At 47.3% G+C, this 19,564-nt stretch overlaps 1 long non-coding RNA gene across 1 annotated transcript; it reads right to left on the bottom strand.

Annotated features, from left to right (window-relative positions):
• Positions 1–4,216: 4,216 nt before the first annotated feature.
• Positions 4,217–19,391, bottom strand: LOC122464888. The gene is made up of 4 exons (XR_006289289.1): positions 18,983–19,391; positions 16,665–16,669; positions 16,304–16,309; positions 4,217–4,230 (listed from the first exon to the last, which is right to left on the bottom strand). It is a non-coding gene; the product is annotated as an uncharacterized LOC122464888 (long non-coding RNA).
• Between the last annotated feature and the right edge of the window lie 173 nt (positions 19,392–19,564).

The raw sequence follows: 19,564 nt of genomic DNA, 5'->3' as shown, positions 1-19,564 counted from the left end.
TTATATTTTTATATTTTACTTGCCAGAGCTTATGCTCCTTTCTATTTTCCTGAATAGGATTTAACCTCCACTTTTTAAAGGATGCTTTTTGGCCTCTAACTGCTTCTTGTACTTGGTTGTATCCCTGAGACAGGTGCTGCCATGGGGAAACTGAATCAGCTCACACACACCCCATCTGAGCTAGCCACACCCCTTTCCTGGCTAGCATTAACCATCTCGATGGACAGAAGCTTGCAGCACCTTTGTTCTGCAGTAGCCTCTGCTCCAGGTGGAGCTTTCTGCCATGGGGGCCTTGCTCCTGAATCTGGACTGGTGGTGCAGACCATGAAATGAATGTGGACCCAAAGTGATAAAGGCTGACCTTTGGGGATAAAATAGCAACTCTTCTTTCCACTCCGCTGAACTCCACAGGGGCTGGGAGAGACTTCCAGAGGGAAGGAGCATCTGGATTATATCTTGGCTATATTTATTAGGCTCCCACCAACGTAGGGTCCTGTTCACAGCTCTGCCAATCCCAAGTAGACCAGGGCCCTATCTCCCAAAAAGTGGGAGACCGGAGTGACAGGCGTTCACGGTGTAGTGAGGGGATGGATACCCTGGCAGCACTTTTGCTGCTAATCACATCCGCACCAGGATATCCAGGTGAGTGTGACAGTACAGAGCCTACCAGTAATGATTGAGTTGTCTGTGTTAATCTGGGTTCTTTGCTTCCAGGGAAAATACAGCAGTGTCTGACAGGACAGACAAAAAAGCTAAGGATACAAACACATCATCACAGACTTCAGGTATGAAACAGATCCTGTTACATTTTTACATATTCATCCCCTTTAACTACTGCAACAGTTCCCCTCCCTCACAGAGGTCAAGACTGAACAAGCTAGGCACTCCCCAACAATTAACATCCTACACCACTCACTGCCACACCCTCCTGCTGGGGTCCCCCCACTACCAGCACTCCTGCACTCATCCCCTGCTGGGAAAGGCTAGAATTGAATCCCCTACAGGTGATGCTCCTTCACTGTTCCCGACAGTGAGATTCTTTTTATTTCAGGCTGTAGGGCTTGAGGCCAACTCATGTAATGGTTTCTTACAATAGTTGTTAACTACTTTATACTAAACAATCCGTTCCACCTTGTACTTAGCTGTGACACCCTGGGTACATCTACACTGCAGCAAAAGACCACAGCTGGCCCAGGTCAGCTGACTCAGGCTCAGGGGTAGGGGGGCACTTGGGCTGTGGGACTATAAAATTGCAGTGTTGACATTTGGGCTCAGGTAGGAGCCTGGGCTCCAAAACCCCATGAGGGGAGACGGTCTCAGAGGCTGGGCTCCAGCCCGAGTGTCTACAATGCAATTTTTAGCCCTGCAGATCAAGCCCCTAGGAGCCTAAATCAGCTGACCTGGGCTCTGAGGACTAAGTGCCACGGGTTTTTTAATCGCAGTGCAGACATACTCTCTGAGTACCTTTCCCAGACCTGAAGAGCTCTATGTAGCTCAAAAGTTTGTCTCCCTCCCCAACAGAAGTTGGTCCAATAAAATATATTACTTCACCCACCTTGTCTCTCTAATAAGCCTTAGAAGTGTCTGTTCAAGCAAGGACACTTGCCCTTCTCTACATCATGGCCCTGGTTGCGTTGGAATGTACTAGGCATGGCTCAGACAGCATGGACCATGGTAGAGACCATGCTGTGTGTTGTACAGAGACTTCCCCTCTTTGTACTAGTAATAAACTCTTAACGATTCCTGCCTGCAGATGAACGAGTCAATCCATCTCCCTCCTCCCACTCCCTACTGTCTTGTTGTGTTCAGATGTCTGATGAGATCTTCCGTAGGTGAATTTAGACTAAATAGAGCTCACAGACGCCAACATTTGGGTTCTTTCCAAAACCCACCAGCCCCACCCCCTACCCAAGAATTTTCCCCAAATACACTTTCTCTTCTCCCTTCACCCAACTCCGATACACTTCTTGGTCTCCCTGCTTCTAGCCTCCTGGCACAAACTGAACTTCTGTCTCATTCTCTGTCCAGGCCCCCACAGACCACTGGACCCACTTCTCAAAGATCCCACCTTTGCTCACCTTTGGGGCAGTCTGTCAGTATGCCTGTGAAGGAGTCCAGTTGGCCACCTGTGAGCTCCTGTGTGTGGCTGGGTCAGTGATGTTCTCTTCCCTTCCCTGAAGAGTCATGTTCCCGTATCCATCTGTCTGGTTTCCATTGCCAGTGGGTCTCTCCCTTGTCCCTTTCCCTGCTGCCTGTCACAATATTGCCAAGCCCAAGCATTTAAAAATCATGAGTCAGGCCCAAAAAAGTCATGAAAATTTTAAAATAAAAGTCATCTTTTTTCCATTTGCCATCTTGTTTGAGCCGTTGGGGGTGCACTTGAGTCACATTTTCAAGCTTTTCTATGCAATTGTGAAACTTACTTATTTTAACAAAAGCCTGAGATTCTCACCTCACACACCTCCAGGAGCTAGGGCTTTGGGAAATGCACCAAATATCCAAGAAAGAGTTGTCAGCACTGCCATCACCCTCTTTGTTTGGTTGCAGTGAAGGGGAGATGCAGCAGCCTTAAGACTGTGACGCTCTTTAGTGCCATTTCCAAAATACTTCTGAGAAAGGGGCGTGAGGAAGAGAAGACTGAAGCTGACCATGGATGATGGAGAAACTGAGACCAATCAGCACAGAGGAAAGAGAACAGAGACCCTAATCATGGGAGGAGAAGGTAACTTACAAGGGAAGGCTTCTGCCCAAGCCATTCATTACCACTAGAAATGGGGCATTCCCAGCAGTCTTCCCTATTCCCCATCCAGACCCTGAGGGCCTCCAACCCACATGTACCCACCACCACCACCTTTCAAGGCATACATCACAGGTCCCAGCTTTTTGAAAAGCACTAGATAAAATGAACTCAGAACTTGTGAGCACAGCTCCTTAAGGCCAGAGGAGTCATAACTGAACAGTCTTTGGCCATCTCACAGAAGTGAGTGTGACCCACTCACCTCCTGGGTGTGGTGTTCTGTCCCCTTTACTGGCACCAAGACCACTCAGAGAGAGATTAATGAGTCTGTTCTACAGACACATTCATATGCCACAGTCATATGGCTTTTAGCTCACGCAATATAGGTTCATGCACTAAGTTCCAGAGGTCCAACGTTCGATCCCGCCTGCCGACAACCGGGGTCTGTCGGCGTTACATGAGCATGCTCCCCCACACCGCCAGTGCTGTGTGGGACTATCTGGGCTCTCTCCACGGCTGTGTCGAGTACTAAGGCTTGGCTAGCGTGTATCATTCTCTGAGCCTGAAATCAGAGGGAACGGTGCTGGAGACAGCAATATCCCTCCACTGCAGGAATCACTGGGAGAGATTCTATGGCCTGTGCTATGCAGAAGGTCAGACCAGATAATCATAATGGTCCCTTCTGGCCTTAAAGTCTATGAATCTATTAGCCACAAGATACTAACAACTGAAATGGGACAAAATAAAGTTAAAAACAGTGTTCGATATAGGATGAGCTACATCAGATCAGATGAAGTGTCCCTTAGGTACCCTGCCTCTACTAGGGACCAGGGCTGATACCTTGTAGGAAGGCAAAATCCTCAGAAGATTCATTTGAGGAAGTGAGATATTCCCTCCTGACCCTAGCAGGCTATGGGGCCCTGAATCATGAGATTTAATTTCCCTCATCTTAGCAGATATAACTATAAAAAGGACCATTATGATTCAGGTTAAGATTTCATCACAGTTATTTTTAGTAAAAGTCAGAGACAGGTCACGGGCAATAAACAAAACTTCATGGAAGCCCGTGCATGACCTGTCCCTGACTTTTACTAAAAGTAACTATGACAAAATAAGGCTGAGCCAAGCCCTGCTGCGGATCGGGTTGGGGGGGTCCAGTATCTGCCACTGCCTGTGGCAGCTGGGAACTGCGGGGCCCTCTGCCAGCTGACAGCTCCAGCCCCGCTGCCCTGAGGCTGAAACAGAAAATGTCACGGAGGTCACAGAAGTCATGGAATCCATGACTTCTGTGATATAATCTTAGCCTTAATTATGATTAACTAGTCTGACCTCCTCAGTCCAGAGTCACAGTCCAGAGAACCTCACCCAGTAATTTCTGCACCAAGCCCATGACTTCTGGTTGAATTAGAGTGTATCTTTTTAAAAGACATCCAGGCTTAATTTAAAAACTTCAAACGATGGAGAACCCACCATCTCCTCTTATGTCACTGTCCCTTGCAGTTACATTATGGGCAAGTGTATACAACAGGGACTGATTGGTTTTACCAGACCTGTCATAATCAAAACTACCTGACTAAAGTCTCCTCTAATAGGTCACCTTTTTCCAGTCTAAGGAATCATTTTCTGCCATTTGTTCTCATATGCAAGTCCCATCAGGACTTCTCCCTCCATGTAGCTATCTTCATTGCCCTTATCTGGCCCTTTTCCAGCTCTACCACATCTGAGACTGAGCCTGCACACAGTGCTCCACACGAGGGTGCCCAACATTTGACAGCTCCTCATTGTGATTTGTTATCCTGCTACACTTTCTGACCCTCTTTCTCTTCTCGTTTGTTTGCAGGGAAGCAGAAGGGCAGCGCCCAGCTGGAATGATCCAAAACTGCTTCCATATAAGAATGAAGAGAAAGAAACAGAAGAGAAATGGATGGAGAATGGGAAGAAAAGTTTACCACCTAAAAGACTTATCCATTCCCTCCTTCTCATGCATTTTAATCCTTTAAAATTCAACATTCTTCTAAATATCAGTCAGCAACACTGTGCTGAAAAAGCCAATGTCCAGGCTAGAGAGAAGGCTGCTCTGGGACATTTACAATTTATATTTACAAGACAATTACAGCCATCAGCAAGAGGGTCAGAAGGGACAAATTTTAAATACTCTAGCCTCTGCCCAGATTTTTGTTGCATTATCTTTCACATTTTTCTATTGTGTGAAATGCTCCTGATGGTCAGCTCTCAGAGAGTTGGTCATAATGGGGAACAAATAAGGAGTTCTGGTTTAATCACAAGAAGCAGTTGCTACCCGCATGTACTGGAGCCGAATGCATCAGATACATCCAGGTAGAACTCAGTTGCTGAGCAGCTAAATTGTCAAGTACATTCAAGAAGAAGTCAAGCTCTGTTGCTAATGTATTAGTTATATAATGTAGTCTCTGCTCAAGAGAGAGCTGGAATAGCAGGGGCTGTTGCAGGTCTGGACTGGTGCATTGGCAGAGCTGCGTGAGGGGTCCAGAAGTGGAATAGTAAGGGGCTCAATAAGCTATTTTTACCACCCCACAAGTAAAGAGAACAGCTCCTACTCTGCAGAACTTACAATCGAACATTAGATATGACACAATGAGTAGAGCAACAAAGAGTAAGGAGGGAAAAGCAATAATACAGCAATAAAATCTATGGTTACTCAGTTATGGCACGTACACACAGATTCATAGATTAAGGTCAGAAGGGTCCATTAAGATCAAATCAACATGTTCAACAGCCTAAGGGTTACTGGAAAGGGTTTAATTATTTTAAACATAACCCACTGGAGCCAAGAGCTTAACACCTACAAGGTACGGAGGGATAAAAGGCTAAATCCCAGTTTATCAGCCACAAGAGAAAGAAACAAAAAAGTGACACATACCTCCAAACTGGGGTTCTTTACTGCAGGGCAGGCTGCTGGTCTTTCCTTTTCTAGCCTGTCTCAGAATGACTCCTCTCTGGTAACTCTTATTTTATAGCCTAGCGAGGCTTCCCAGCCTGCCCTACTCTGTCACAGGCAGGACAGATTTTTTTTAAGGAGGGATTTGAATGAGAGCATCATGGTTTGGCAAAACCGTCAAAGTTGAGCTTGGTTGCATTGGCAGAGCTGTAGTAGGAGTGTTTGGCCTTGCAGTGGAAAACTGCAGAGAACTTCCAACCTGAGACTTCAGCCAATAAGAGAAGCCACAGCCAAGCAGGGGCTGCTACACTGGGGGAGGGTGGTAAAATGGGGCGCAGCTGATGCCACCCTCCCCTCAAGCACCTCCCTAGACTCGGAACTGTGCAGGGAAGACCCCCCTCTTGTAGCAGGAGGGACCTAAGTGGTGCTTTTCCTTTCCTTCCTCAGTGTGTGGCCTTGGGGGAAAACAGCAGAGAGCAATCTGCCAGACTCCAACTGGTAGGGACACAGCAGCATCCAAAGCAGGGACATCTTTGGTCTGGACTGGACATTACAGTCAAAACCATACATTGTCCTCTGACTGATTCTCTGCCCTGTGCCAATTGGCTATTTGCTCCAACCCTCCGCCTCCCTGCCACAGTCGCTTCACCCCAGCTTTGTCCCTCCTCTCCTCTCCTGCCCTGTCCTGTCTTCCTCCCTTTCCTTTTCTTTCCATTTAGCTGATTGCAGGGGCGTCCACAGGAATAAAATTTTGGCCACTTTTGGAGGGGTACTTTCTGTGCCCCCCGCAGCCAGAGGAGCTGCCTCCCTCCCCCACCCACACAGCTGGAGAAGCTGCCTCTTCCCTCCTCCCCACCCCCACCCCCACCCCCACCTCCACCCCAGCACCGGCACTGGTTGAGCTGGTTCTCCTTCCGCGGCCCCAGGACCGGTGGAGCTGTCATCTCCCGCCCCAGCCTAGGGCCAGAGCAGGTCGCTCTCCTCGCCCTGGCACCAGAGGAGTTCTGTGCCCCCACTGATTGGAGGGCCATACCCCTGCTTGAGCGCCTCTTGCTCACACCCCTTCCTAAGTAAATCCATCGACCCACCCACCCAAAAAAGCAACCAATAAAAGCAAATTGTGGAACAAAACATGCCATTTGCTACTATCCCTCTGTCACTCCACTTGTGTATTCTGCCCCTTCCCCCATCCTGTGTCTATCTGGTCTATTTAGACAATATCATCTGTTTCCGTGGTGTAATGGTCTCCACTCAGGGTCTGGTTGGGAAGCATGGCCTAGTGGTCATGGCCACAACCCCGGACTGCCAAGGAGGTTCTGGGGAGGGGAGCCTGGGCCCTTCCACTCCACCGACCACCAGGTAGGTGGTTTCCTCTTTCCCTATTTTACATTTTGCAGGATTTGCTGTTAGTCCAGCCTGTCACAGGGAGCAGAGCACGAGCGCCGCTTGGGCCAGATGTTCTTCCCAGGTTCAGCTGTAGATGACTATATCATCTAAATAGACTGTGGTGTATGAGTTATGGGGCTACAACACCTGGTCCATAAGGCGTTGGAGGGTTGCGGGTGCCCCATAAAGTCCAAAGGACATAGTTCAAAACTGCTACAGACCGAATGGAGTGGCAAAAGCATTTTTTTCTTGTGATTCTGGTGTGAGTGGGATTTGACAATACCCCTTTGTTAAGTCTAAGGTGGTGATGTACTGAGCTTCACCCAGCCGTTCTAGTAATTCATCCACACAGGGCATGGGGTAGGCATCAAATTTGGAGATCGCATTAACCTTCCTGAAGTCAGTGCAAAATCGGACAGTGCCATCCGGCTTTGGGACTAATACGACAGGGCTTCACCACTCGCTGTAGGATTCCTCAATGACCCCAAGCTCCAACATGGTCTGGACTTCCTATTTTACCACCTCAGGCACTTTCCAGGGAAGCGGCTGGGGATTCTCCTGGATGATCAGGTCCAGGTTCCATCTGGATGTGGTGGTGTGTGAGGTGGGTCCTTCCTGGTAGGGAGGAAAACACTGTTGGGAAGGCTTTCACTAGACTCTGTACCTGGACGCTTTGTTCAGGGCAAAGTTGTTCCCCCACCTGTATAGCCTCTGGGGACATGGTGTAAGGTACTTGGGGCCCCAGTTCTGGTTCTGGGGAATATGAGTTGATGAATAGAATTTCTCATTCTTTCCATGCCTTCAGCAGATTGATGTGATAGACCTGGGTGGGCTTCCATTTGACAGGTTGTCTAACCTCATAACTGACTGGTCCAACTTGGCGCACAATTACATAGAGTCCCTGCCACTTGGCCAGTACTTTAGACTCCGTACTTGTGAGTAGAAGGAGGACCTGATCGCCTGGCCTGAAAGTGCGTACCCATGCTCCCTTGTTATAGGAGAGTTCCTGGGTTTGTTGGGTGGTGAGGAGGTTTTCTTTAACCACAGCTCCCACAGTCTCAAGTCTCTCCCTGACTCTCAACACGTACTGTAGGACATTCTGAGTTCTCAGAGTTTGTCCTTCCCACATCTCCCAGACCAGGTCGAGGATTCCCGGGGCCATCTCCCATACAGGAGCTCAAATGGGGAGAAGCCTGTAGAGGACTGTGGGATTTCCCGAATGGCAAACAGGAGTAGGAGGATCAGTTGATCCCAATGGTGGAGGTCTTCTGGCATAAACCTTTTCAGCATCTGCTTCAGGGTTCAGTTGAAGTGTTCAACCAGGCCATCCGTTTGCGGGTGATAAATGGAGGTACAGAGGCTCTTTATTCTCAAAAGCTCACAGACCTATTTCAGCAAGCCAGATGTGAAATTGGTGCCTTGGTCAGTGAGAATCTCCTTGGGAACTCCTACTCGAGCAAAGACTTTCAAAAGTTCCATGGGAATAGTCTTTGCATTGGTGTTACACAGTGGGATTGCCTCCAGATAGCGAGTCGCATAATCAACTATCACCAATAGGTGTTTGTATCTGGCGGCACTTTTTTTCCAGGGGGCCGACAAAGTCTATTCCAATTTGTTTGAAGGGGACATCAATGACTGGGAGAGAGACAAGGGGGGCTTTCATCCCCCATTTTGGCCCGACTAGCTGGCATTCCGGTCAGGAGTTGCAGAAGTTTTTAACTTCTTGATGTACACCAAGCCAGAAGAAGCGGTCTAAGATCTGGGCCAGAGTTTTCTCCTGTCCAGGGTGGCCTGCGGAGGGGATGGCATGGGCCAATTGCATGACTTCTCGCCAATGCGGCCAAGGGACAAGGAGCTGTGAATGGATTTCCCCCATCCGATGGTCCTTTTCCAGCTGATATAATCATTCCTCTTGGAGTTCAAAGTGGGGGTACTGTGCATCCCGGTGGGGATCTACGACCTCACCGTTAATCTCTGGGAGTTGTTCATATGCATGCGTCAAAGTCTCATCCTTCCTCTGGTCCTTCACAAAATCCGTCTCTCGGGTCAGTAACTCCCCTTCCAGGAGCGGGGTTTGTAATGTCTCCTGATTGGGCGGATCTTCCGGCAGCATTCCCTCTTGGTGGGAACCCCCATCCCCGGGGTCCTGCTCCTCACCTACTCCCACCAGGGTCACGGGCCGGGCTTCCCTGCCTGCCCTGGTTCCCTCAGGCACTTCCTCCATGCTCCTGGGAACAGGTCTACATCCCCTCAATAGGTCAGAAAAGTGCTCCCAATCCAGACCCAAGATAACAGGGTAGTCTAGGGCTGGGGCTAGCCTGCTATAAGGGGCCTCGTGTTATCCCCTATGGTGACCTCTACCCGGGTACTGGTGTGATGTCTCCATGAATGCACTGCAGGAAGATGGTCTCTCTGGGGGCTTCAGGGTTGGGGACCAGGTCGTCCCAGACCAGGGTTTGCCCACACCCTGAGTCTACTACACTGATTACCTCAGTCCCATTTATTTGTACAGGAACTGTTAGTTTTGCTGGGGTGCACTTCCGGGTACGTCTCTCTGCCATCCATACTTGCCCATAGCTGTATTCCATATAGGGGAATTCCTGATAATGGTGGCCAGGACACCCATAGGAGAAACAGGCCCCCATGGTTAGCCCTGAGACTGCTGGTCAGGGCCCAGGCCTCGGGGGATGTCATCCCCCAGGTGCTTGGCCCCCTCACCCTTCCTGGCCTCGCAGTTTCTAGGCGACAACCGGGGGCCGGCCCCTGGAGGGTACCTTCCCCTCCAGAACCTCTGGAGGAAGGTCTCCTCAGTAATGTTGAGGTACTCCAAGATGGCCGCTCTGACCTGGGGGGTAGTCTTGGGCGCTCTCTGAATCCAGTCCCCGGTATGCAGCCTGCCCGGCCCCGTTAGGTAGCGTGCCAACAGGATGGCCCACTGGTCAGGGGGCCATTGGGCAGCCATCACCACCCGCTCAAATGTTGTCAGAAAAGCCTCGGGGTCATCCTCTGGGCCCATCTTTGTGAGCTTCATGGGTACTGGCAGGGCTCCTGAGCTTGGGCCCAGGCCCCCTGATGGAGAAGCTCCAGGGGACCCCGGGACTGCATCAGCACCACAACTTGTTGAACTAACCTTTGCTGCTGTTCCTGTTGTTGGGCCGCTAGGTCCGAACCATTTGCTGCAGGAGTTGTTGCTGTTGCTGCGCCACCTGCTGCTGCTGCTGGTTCTCGGTCATCCATTTCAGCAACCGTTCCAACTCCATCATGGATGGCCGACCAGCCCACGTTGCTCTAAATCAGGCTGTTTGGCCGCCTGGGTCAGTCAATCACCCCTTCTCTCAGGGGTGGGATTGAATGCCCGCATTCTCCACCAGTTGTAATGGTCTCCACTCAGGGTCTGGTTGGGAAGCGTGGCCCAACCAGGGTCTGGTTGGTCACAGCCACAACCCCAGACTGCTAAGGAGGTTGTGGGGAGGGGAGCCAGGGCCCTCCCACTCCACTGGGCTCCAACCCAGGGCCCTTTGGGCTACCAGTAACCTGGCAACCAAGACTACTTAAGGCTGTCCTCCCTGGGCCTCTTCCTCTCGTCTCCCCGCTGGGGTCACCTCAGTCCAAGACCTTCATCTGGTGGGAAAATCCAAATCACAAGGAAGCAAGAGGGAGTCACCACTGTCCAGGGCCACAGGATACTTCCCTCTCTGCTTGTCTCTGCGGAGGGGCCTACCTTTCCTCATGGAGGGCCCCTTTGGGCAGCTGCGTCAGAGCCTTTAGATTTTGCTTCACTCTGCTTTGCTGGAGCTGTGGGCTGCAGGTCTGCTCACCTTCAGCACCACCTGTCAACTGAGCTAATTCACTGCCTTTTAATTCTTCCGGCAGATGGCACATTTGCAGCAGATGTGGCGGGGTGGGGCTGGCTGAGCCAAAAATGAGTCCTTCAGCCCTTGTTGCTCAGTGTGGGGTTTGTACACCCCATCACACTTAGATTCCCACATGTGTCTGCAGCTATCTGTTGTCTTTTTTCTTATACTTAGATTGTAAGCTCTTTGGTACAAAGTCTGTCTTTTAGTTCTGTGTTTGTACAGCACCTGGCACAGTAGGGTCCTGGTCCATGACTAGGTCTCCTAGATGCTTGATAATACAAATAATAAAATAACATATTGGACTCTAGAAAAAGGGGTTCATTAATCAAAATTAATATGGCACACAAATGGATTAAAAGCTGGCTAACTGGTAAGTCAAAATGTAATTTTAAACTAGGAATCATCGAACGGGTGTTTCTCTGTGGGGTCTGGCAGGGATCAGTTTTTGGCCCCATGCAATTTAACATTTTTATTAAGAAACTGGAAGAAAACACAAAATCATCACTGATAAAGTGTGCAGATGACACAAAATTTGCAGGAGTAGTAAATAATGAAGAGGACAGGTCACTGATACAGAGAAATTTGGATTGCTTAGTAGCTGAGTGCAAACAATGTGTGTTTAAATAAGGTTAAGTGAAAATATATACATCTAGGAACAAATAACACAGTATCCTGTCTTCTGACAGTGGCCAGGGCCAGATGCTTCAAAGGGAACAAACAGAACAGGGCAATGTCAAGTGATCCATCCCCTGTTGTCCAGTCCCAGTTTCTGGTAGTTGAAGGTTTACAGACACCCAGAGCATGGGATTGTATTCCTGACCTTCTTGATGGTCCTAACTTCCATGATGGACCCCTTTCTTCACGAACTTGTCTAATTGTTTTTTGAACCCAGTTATACTTTTCACCTTCACAACAAGTTCCACAGGTTGACTGTGTGTCGTGTGAAAATATACTTCCCTTTTGTTTTAAAGCAGAGGAATCTTGAGGAAGAGTAGAGAGGTTATTTTACCTTTGTGTTTGACACTGGTGTGACCCCTGTGTCCAGTTCTAGTGCCCAGAATTCAAGAAGGATTTGATAAATTGGAGAGGGTTTACAGAAAAGCCACAAAAATGATTAAAGGATTAGAAAATATGGCATAGTGAGACTCAAGGAGCTCGGTTTATTTAGTTTCACAAAGAGGAGGTTAAGGGCTGATTGAGTTTATAAGTGTCCATACAGGGAACAAAGATTTAATAATGGACTCTTCAATCTAGCAGAGAAAGGTATAATACAGTACAATGGTTGCAACAAATTCAGGAGGGAGATAAGGCGTAAATTTTTAACAGTGAGAATAATTAACCTTTGAAACACTTTACCAAGGGTCATGATGGATTCTCCATGACAGACAATTTTTAAATCAAGATTGGATGTTTTTTAAAAAAGATCTGTAATTACTCTAGTAATTACTTTGGAGAGTCCTATAGCCTGTTATACAGGAGCTCAGACTAGATGATCACAATGGTCCCTTCTAGCCTCAGAATCTATGAATTACATTAGCATGAGAACCAAACTAACACACAAAATGTTATGGAAGAAAAATACGATGAAAGTGTTAAACCCTAAATGTCACCCTCAGAGGATCTTCAAACACTGGTGCCTTTAAGACAAAGGTGGTTCTTGAGTCGGCAAATGCCCATGCAGCTCTCCCCCAAGAGATTACAGAACAATTACAGCTAGCTGGAGAACAAGTATCAAGTGATAAAAACATTTGAAGGTGGTTTGTCACACAGACTCAGGACAGTACTGAAGGACTGCTAGAATAAAATTATCTTCTGAAGTCTTTACACACTTTAGAGCAGGGACATGGCAACTGGTAACACTCTAATATCATGGTTAAATGGGCTGGGATTATAGGGGGTGGGGACAGACTGGGACCTAGCATTGTTTGTGATCCGGCATCTGTAAAAATGAGTGTGAAGTTAAGTGATTTATTTGGGTGCAATGATGGAAACCAGGATGTCATTCACGAGTAGAGATTGGTGCTCAGATACCACAGGAATGGGAGAGTTAGGAGAAGACTTTATAATAAAAAGTGGAAGAAATCGCTCTTTTTGCCATGGAAATCAGGAGTGGGACAAACAGAGCCTCATTAATATACCCCATAGAACATTTCATTACAAAGTCATTGAGTGGCTCAGGGAGAGTTTTAATATTAGGTCTCTAGTTCAAATCGACCCCATTTTGGTAGCCAATAAAACTGCTACCATCTCACAGCTATTTAATGGCCCTGGTCTGAAATTAGTTGAGCGGATCTCACTCCAGTTTCATGCAGGCAGGGGTCTGCATCACTAAAAACACTAATGGGTCTCCTCATTGATAATGTCAGAGGAACCCAGGGATTAATAACCCATGGGGATTAAATGCCTCTCAGAGGGTCCTTCCAGGGCAGGGAATGTGGGGAGCTGAGGATGGCAGTCTACAGGGCTGTCAATGCAGTATACTCTGCATCATGGCATTTGTCATTGTAAACTACTTGCTATTACGGAGGAAGACGGGGTTGTTTTTGTATTTCAAAGGAGTGACTCATTTTAGTAAGTTCCCTAGCTTCCCTATCTTTTAAAAAAAATATCTCCTTCACCTCAGCATGCATCTGGGATGGGGAGGAAGTTGAAGAAGGGGTTAACTCAGGATTCGGGGAGACAAATAAATAGCGGCTGAGAACTTCAGAGCTATTTTTAGCATTTCCATAGAAACCAGCGTCTTGTGGCTGCAGTTCAAATATACCCAAAATGCATATGGGTGGTGTTGGTTGGGGAGAAAGGGGTGGAGGGTCAAATATCCCTCAATTCTCTATCTATACAAAGTTCTTGTAATACTTTAAAGATGGGCCTGAACAGAAGTCTGGGCACAAACACACACACTCTGAACTCTGCAGGGGGATAGTTCAAACCCAAAACTCCTGCTTTTTCTTGATTCTCTGCTATTCACACTACTAACTATTTTTTCTTCCTCCCATCTCATTTCCAGTGCCCATAAAACACAGATTAGCACAGGTTTCACCTCCCAGCAAACAGTTGGCTCTGTTATAGCCATAGGAATGATGAAGTCAGTTAAATAAGAGAATCACAGTTTAATTTCAGAGAAACAAATCTCCATCTACATTTTCTAGTGCACTGAGCATAAAGAAATATGAAGAAACCCCCACTGGATACAAGTATATTTCATTAGCAAGATCAGCAACAGCACCATAAATTTGTCCAGAGGGAAATTCCACTAATTAATATTTCTACCCATACCAACTGCTATAAGACCAGACTGGCAGGGAGCATCATTCTCTTAAGTCTTACTGATGGCCACATTACATTGTTTGCTACACAATGCACCCTCTCTTTTGGGGCGGGGAGGCATAATACAGCATATCCATTCCAGAGCGCCCCCTTGCAACACTGTCCAGTGTAGCAGCCAATCAGACCCAGCTTCCCTGTTGATCTTCCACTGCTTTCCCCAGCTTCCAATATTCCAACATCTTCCAGGTTGCAGTTACTTAGCCCTGTGACTAGGTCACTTACAGCTCTACCCCTTTGGAATACCCAAAGTCCATAACAAATACAAAAAATATACATCTTTCCCCCCATTTGCCCTGATCAGTCTTGCCCCAGCCAGCCCTCTTCTGCATAGTGAGAGCTGCACATCTGCTCTCCATGTCTTCCTCTCTCCAACTGAGCAGGGGCTTTAATTCCTCCTTGGAAGCCTGACTCCTGCCCCAGTCATCCAATAGCCCAGTAACCTTCTCCTGCCTTTTGTGGCGTTTGCATGCCCCATCACAGAGGACACCAGGTTTGACTCCCTAGAATCTAGACATGGGCCACAAACCATAATCCCAGATTCAGATGTTGATGGAACTTTGGTTTTGAGCTTTGTTGTCGGCTTTTTACCTTAGATACTCATACCATTACAACAGTAGTTGAGCACCTCAGCTAATGTATCCTCCCCATACCCCCGTGAGATAATACAGAACTATTATTCCCATTATACAGGTGGATAACTGAGGTACTGAAAAGCCATATCCACAATATTGCAGTGCAGTCCTCAGCCCTGAGTTAGACACCCAGGCTCTCCATACAATGCATGGGGAGAGTTAGGTGCCTAAGGAAGAGATTTTCAGAAGCCAGCACACTGAGCAGAGAGCCACTTAAGCTAATCTGGAGTGAAATGCAGAAGAAAGGAGCAGGGAGATAAAAGAAGGCTTCAGTGCCTGGCTGATGGGCCAGAGATAGGCACATCCCTCTGGTTCGGATGTTCAGCCACGACTCCCCTCCTATAGTTAGGCACCTTAACCAAGTCAGCCACTTAGGTAGCTCACACCCTAGCAGCAAAAAGTCATCTGGCTGAAACAAAGACCTGCCTCAAGAAAAACCAGAGAGAGCAAGAGACACCCCTCCACAGCAGACTGATTATTAGGGCACTAACATAGGATGTGGGACCCCCAAATTCAAGTTCCTACTCTGCCTGATTCAGACAAAAGACTTGAACCCACATCCTTAGTGACTGCCCTAACCCCCAGGCTGCTGGCTATTCTGAAGTGGACCTCTCTCAGTTTCTCCTACCGGAGCCATTCCATTGTGTATAAATAATTAAATATTCAAGGGAGCAGGGACTTGAACCTGAGCCACTCATCCCAGATGAGTGATGTAACCAATGGGCTATAGAATCAGACTCTCTCTGTCTGGTCCAGTGCATTATTTATTCAAAATTATGTACCCAAAGCTTTTGTTGAAAAATTCCTGATCTGCTCACCCCAGCTGTCTTTCATGACAGGTACCAGGTGTGCTCAAAGCACACCTACAGGATTGGATCCCGCTGGACAGATATGCACTCCCCTGCCTAGTTTGAGAATCCAACTTCGGCTCGAGCTAGGGCTCCGGGCAGCTCATTGTCTGCACATAGGTAGCTTTGTGAATGCTGATTGGTGTAAGCTTAGGTACCTAGGGAACTCAGGCAGTTGCTGTACAGCTGTTTTGAGAAGGAAGTGGCACTTAAATTGTGAACTTACACGCCTAAAGACCTTTGCACATGTGGTCCTAAGTGATTTGTCCAAGAGTATGGGAGAGCAAGTAATTGAAATCAGGGCTCCAGAGTCCTTGGCTAGCACCCTAACCATTGGACAATTCTTCTTCTCTACAGCAGGATGAACCAATACCATGGATCTGACTCCCAGCCACTTTAGGACAACTTGGGTCCATCTCTGCTGGAATCACATATTCAACTCCCAGCGGGGTCAGGTCAGCCTTTTGTCTTTCTGCGGTAAATTGATAACCAAGAGGATGGCTATGGGAGTCTTTTGGATGAGACTTTAAAGATCCAGTGGGATTTTTACAAGAGTGAAATAAAATAGTAGAACACCATGCCACCTGGTATGGGCTCACTTCCACCTGCTGTGGTCAAGCTATGCATTATGAACGTGACTACCTGAGGCAAAGCTCTCCATGCAAGGGTTACATGTAAAGACCACAACCAAAGAACTGAAGGTGCCCAGACATGGTAGTGGCACACATGAGAACTAGACAGATATGTAAATAGATTGAGCCAACAGATCCACTTCAGGCAATGAGGTGGAGTAGCTGAACATTTGCCCACCAATTCTCAGTAAGCAGAAGCACCATTCACACAGAAACACAGCAATTGCCATGCTGGATCAGTGGCCCCTCAAGTCTGGTATCAAAGGCTTCAGAGAAACATACAAGAATCCATATGATAGACAAGCATTCCATAAATACATACATATACACACACTAGCTAATGCAGCTGTGGAGGTTCTCATTAGACATAGAAATGTCCAATCCTTTTTGGAATCCTACTAAGCTCTCAGACATTACAGTGAAGAGATGCTGCAGCTGAAGCCTAAGGTACAATGGCAGATCAATGCTGGTGGAGGGCAAGGCTGGAATAACAGGAGGCTGCTGCAGATCAGGACTAAGGTGTGGTGACAGAGCTGTGCAGGGGTCCCCAGTACTGCAATAGAAGGAGTACTTCTGATGAGGACTCCAGTGCATTGGCAGATCTGTGCGTAGGAAGCTTTAGAGTGGCTGCCTACACTGTTAGGCAGATGATCCTGCTAATACTGCAGCATTTTTATCATCCTGAAGTTGAAATTAATCCACAAGTTTTAAGAAAAGAATGGTTTCCCATTGCCTAAATGAGAGAGGAAATAAAGCAGCCGACAAGCAGGTTGGCAACATAATGAAGAGCTCAATGATTCAGAACGAGTTTATTTTGCATAACCAGCAGCAACTCTTGTCGTCAGCATTCATAAAACAAGCCCTGGAAGTATTTAGTTTTGAATGACGTTTCAGCCTTTTGTCAAACTGCAATTCCTGGTCACACTTGGGAGGTTGAGTGACTATCATAAAGCCAGCCCAACAGAGAGAGACATGACAATTAAGTAGTTTGGAGTAATTTATGTTTTACAGACTGAGGGGGTGAAAAGGCCAACAGCCGCCAACTTTGAAGTTAGTCATTTTCTAAAAGGGTGTTAGTTTTATTTGTATAACTGGCTATGACACACTTCAGAAAAGAGCTGCAGGACTTCCACATCACCTTGAGCAGTGACCTTATCTGATCTCACAAGGTTAGGGAGGTTTGGGAGTTGGTATTTAGAAGGCAAACTCATGCAGCACAGGAAGAGGTGATGATGATGATTCAATCAGTGCAATTTAAAGCGGGTCAAAAGTTTTATGATGGAATAGTTTTCCCCACCAGAAAACATCGATTCCGCTAAACTTAAATATTCCACAGGAACATGCTGACTCTGTCAAAACGTTTGACGGAAACCAAGCAGGCAGGCTGGCCATCCTGCCTGCTTTCCTGGCCCACCCACCTCCCCAGGCTCCCCAGCAGCTCACCGGGGAGGCTGCTTGGGTTCATGGGCTCTTAGTCAGCTACTAAGCTGCCCAACAGAAACAGGCAGGCAGTCAGGAAGCTGGCCAGCGAAGGAACCAGGCAGCCCACCCACCCACCAAGTGGGTTGCCATGGAGCCAGGGAACCTGCCCACCCCTCAGATGAGCGGCTAGCAAGCCAAAACTTGCCATTTCAGCTCTGCCAAAACAGAATTTTCCTCCCCTTTTGTTCCTGTGAAAAATTTCATTTTTTTTTTCTGGTTCTGATTTGGAACAAGAATTTTTTCAAAATCTCAATTTTTTTCCTTGGGAAGGAATATTCCATTCTTGCACTATTCTAGTGGCATTGTTCCTTCTGAGTCAGCACTGAACCAATGCCCCATAATGGTGACAGGGGGCTGTGTGGTTGTCATGCACAGGAGCTGTAAAACCATTTGCAATTATCAGTCAAGCCTAGCCTGCAAGCTAAATATCAGTTAAGGGTAATTACATTCTGCTTCTCTACATTCCAGTGGTATCAAATGCAGAAGTGCATAGATGCAATACACACTTGCAGACACTAGAGAGCCTGGAGGGGTCTAGACTCCTCCCCCAGTGGAGGCTGCTTACATATTCGTACATTTGATGAACAAAGAATCCTAATTAACTCTACTAACTGCTTGCTTTCCTCAATTAAAACACAATTCCCTCTGCAGTTTCACTTCAAATATGATTCCTATTCACTTCCTTTCCCTGAACTCAAAAAGAAAAGGAGTACTTGTGGCACCTTAGAGACTAACCAATTTATTTGAGCATGAGCTTTCGTGAGCTACAGCTCACTTCATCGGATGCATACTGTGGAAACTGCAGAAGACATGCTCACGAAAGCTCATGCTCAAATAAATTGGTTAGTCTCTAAGGTGCCACAAGTACTCCTTTTCTTTTTGCGAATACAGACTAACGCGGCTGTTACTCTGAAACCTGTTTCCCTGAACTGTTGCCTGTGTTGTTGTGTACTGCCATAAGAACACCACAGAACGCAGAGATGGATGATTAATTACTGATTAATTATGTATGTAGCACCCTCTCTCCACCCGGTTACCTTCTTTAATGCCAATCTGCTGACAGGTTTTGATGGACAGGTCTGGGTTCTTCTGGATCCCGCCACCCACTCAGCGGGGTGTATCTTCTTTATTTTTTCCTATGAATGTATTCGGCAGTGCCTCCACCCCCCTCCCTCCTTCCTGGCAGGGTCACCAGGGCAGCTTGGGAGGAAAATTCTAGCCACAGGGTAACCCCCACTTACTTGTCAGATAGTTGGAAACTTCCAAGAAATAACACAAACACATACAATATGTTCAACACAATAATTATATTAAACAGGAGACAAATATAACATAACAGGGCAAAACACTATTTTTAGGTTCACCGGTGCCCACGCTGCTAATACCTGTGACTTTCCCCAGTCACGTGACTTGATGTAGCAAACGTAAGATTAGTGTCCCGTTGGTACGCGTACTTTGTTGGGGCCCTTGATGACCTATGACCACAAAATTCTTCTCTGCAGAGGTTTAGCAGCGTGGCTGACTGGGTTCAGTACAGCCCAAAGGACTCATGTGGGAGAAGGTGGTAAATCCCTCCACAGGTTTAATATGCAGCAGGTTATAAAATCCCTAAACCCTTACGCCCTGGCTTGAGGACACAGTTCAGGGAGTAGGGGGTCCCCAAAACAAATTTCCTGACTGACTAAACGATGGTGCACTCACAAACTCCATGAATGATCCTCACGTTCAGAGATAACTCTGGACTCC

The sequence above is a fragment of the Chelonia mydas genome, chromosome 3 (assembly GCF_015237465.2).
Source record: "Chelonia mydas isolate rCheMyd1 chromosome 3, rCheMyd1.pri.v2, whole genome shotgun sequence".
Lineage (NCBI taxonomy): Eukaryota > Metazoa > Chordata > Testudines > Cheloniidae > Chelonia > Chelonia mydas.
This window is presented reverse-complemented; position numbering and strand designations above follow the sequence as displayed.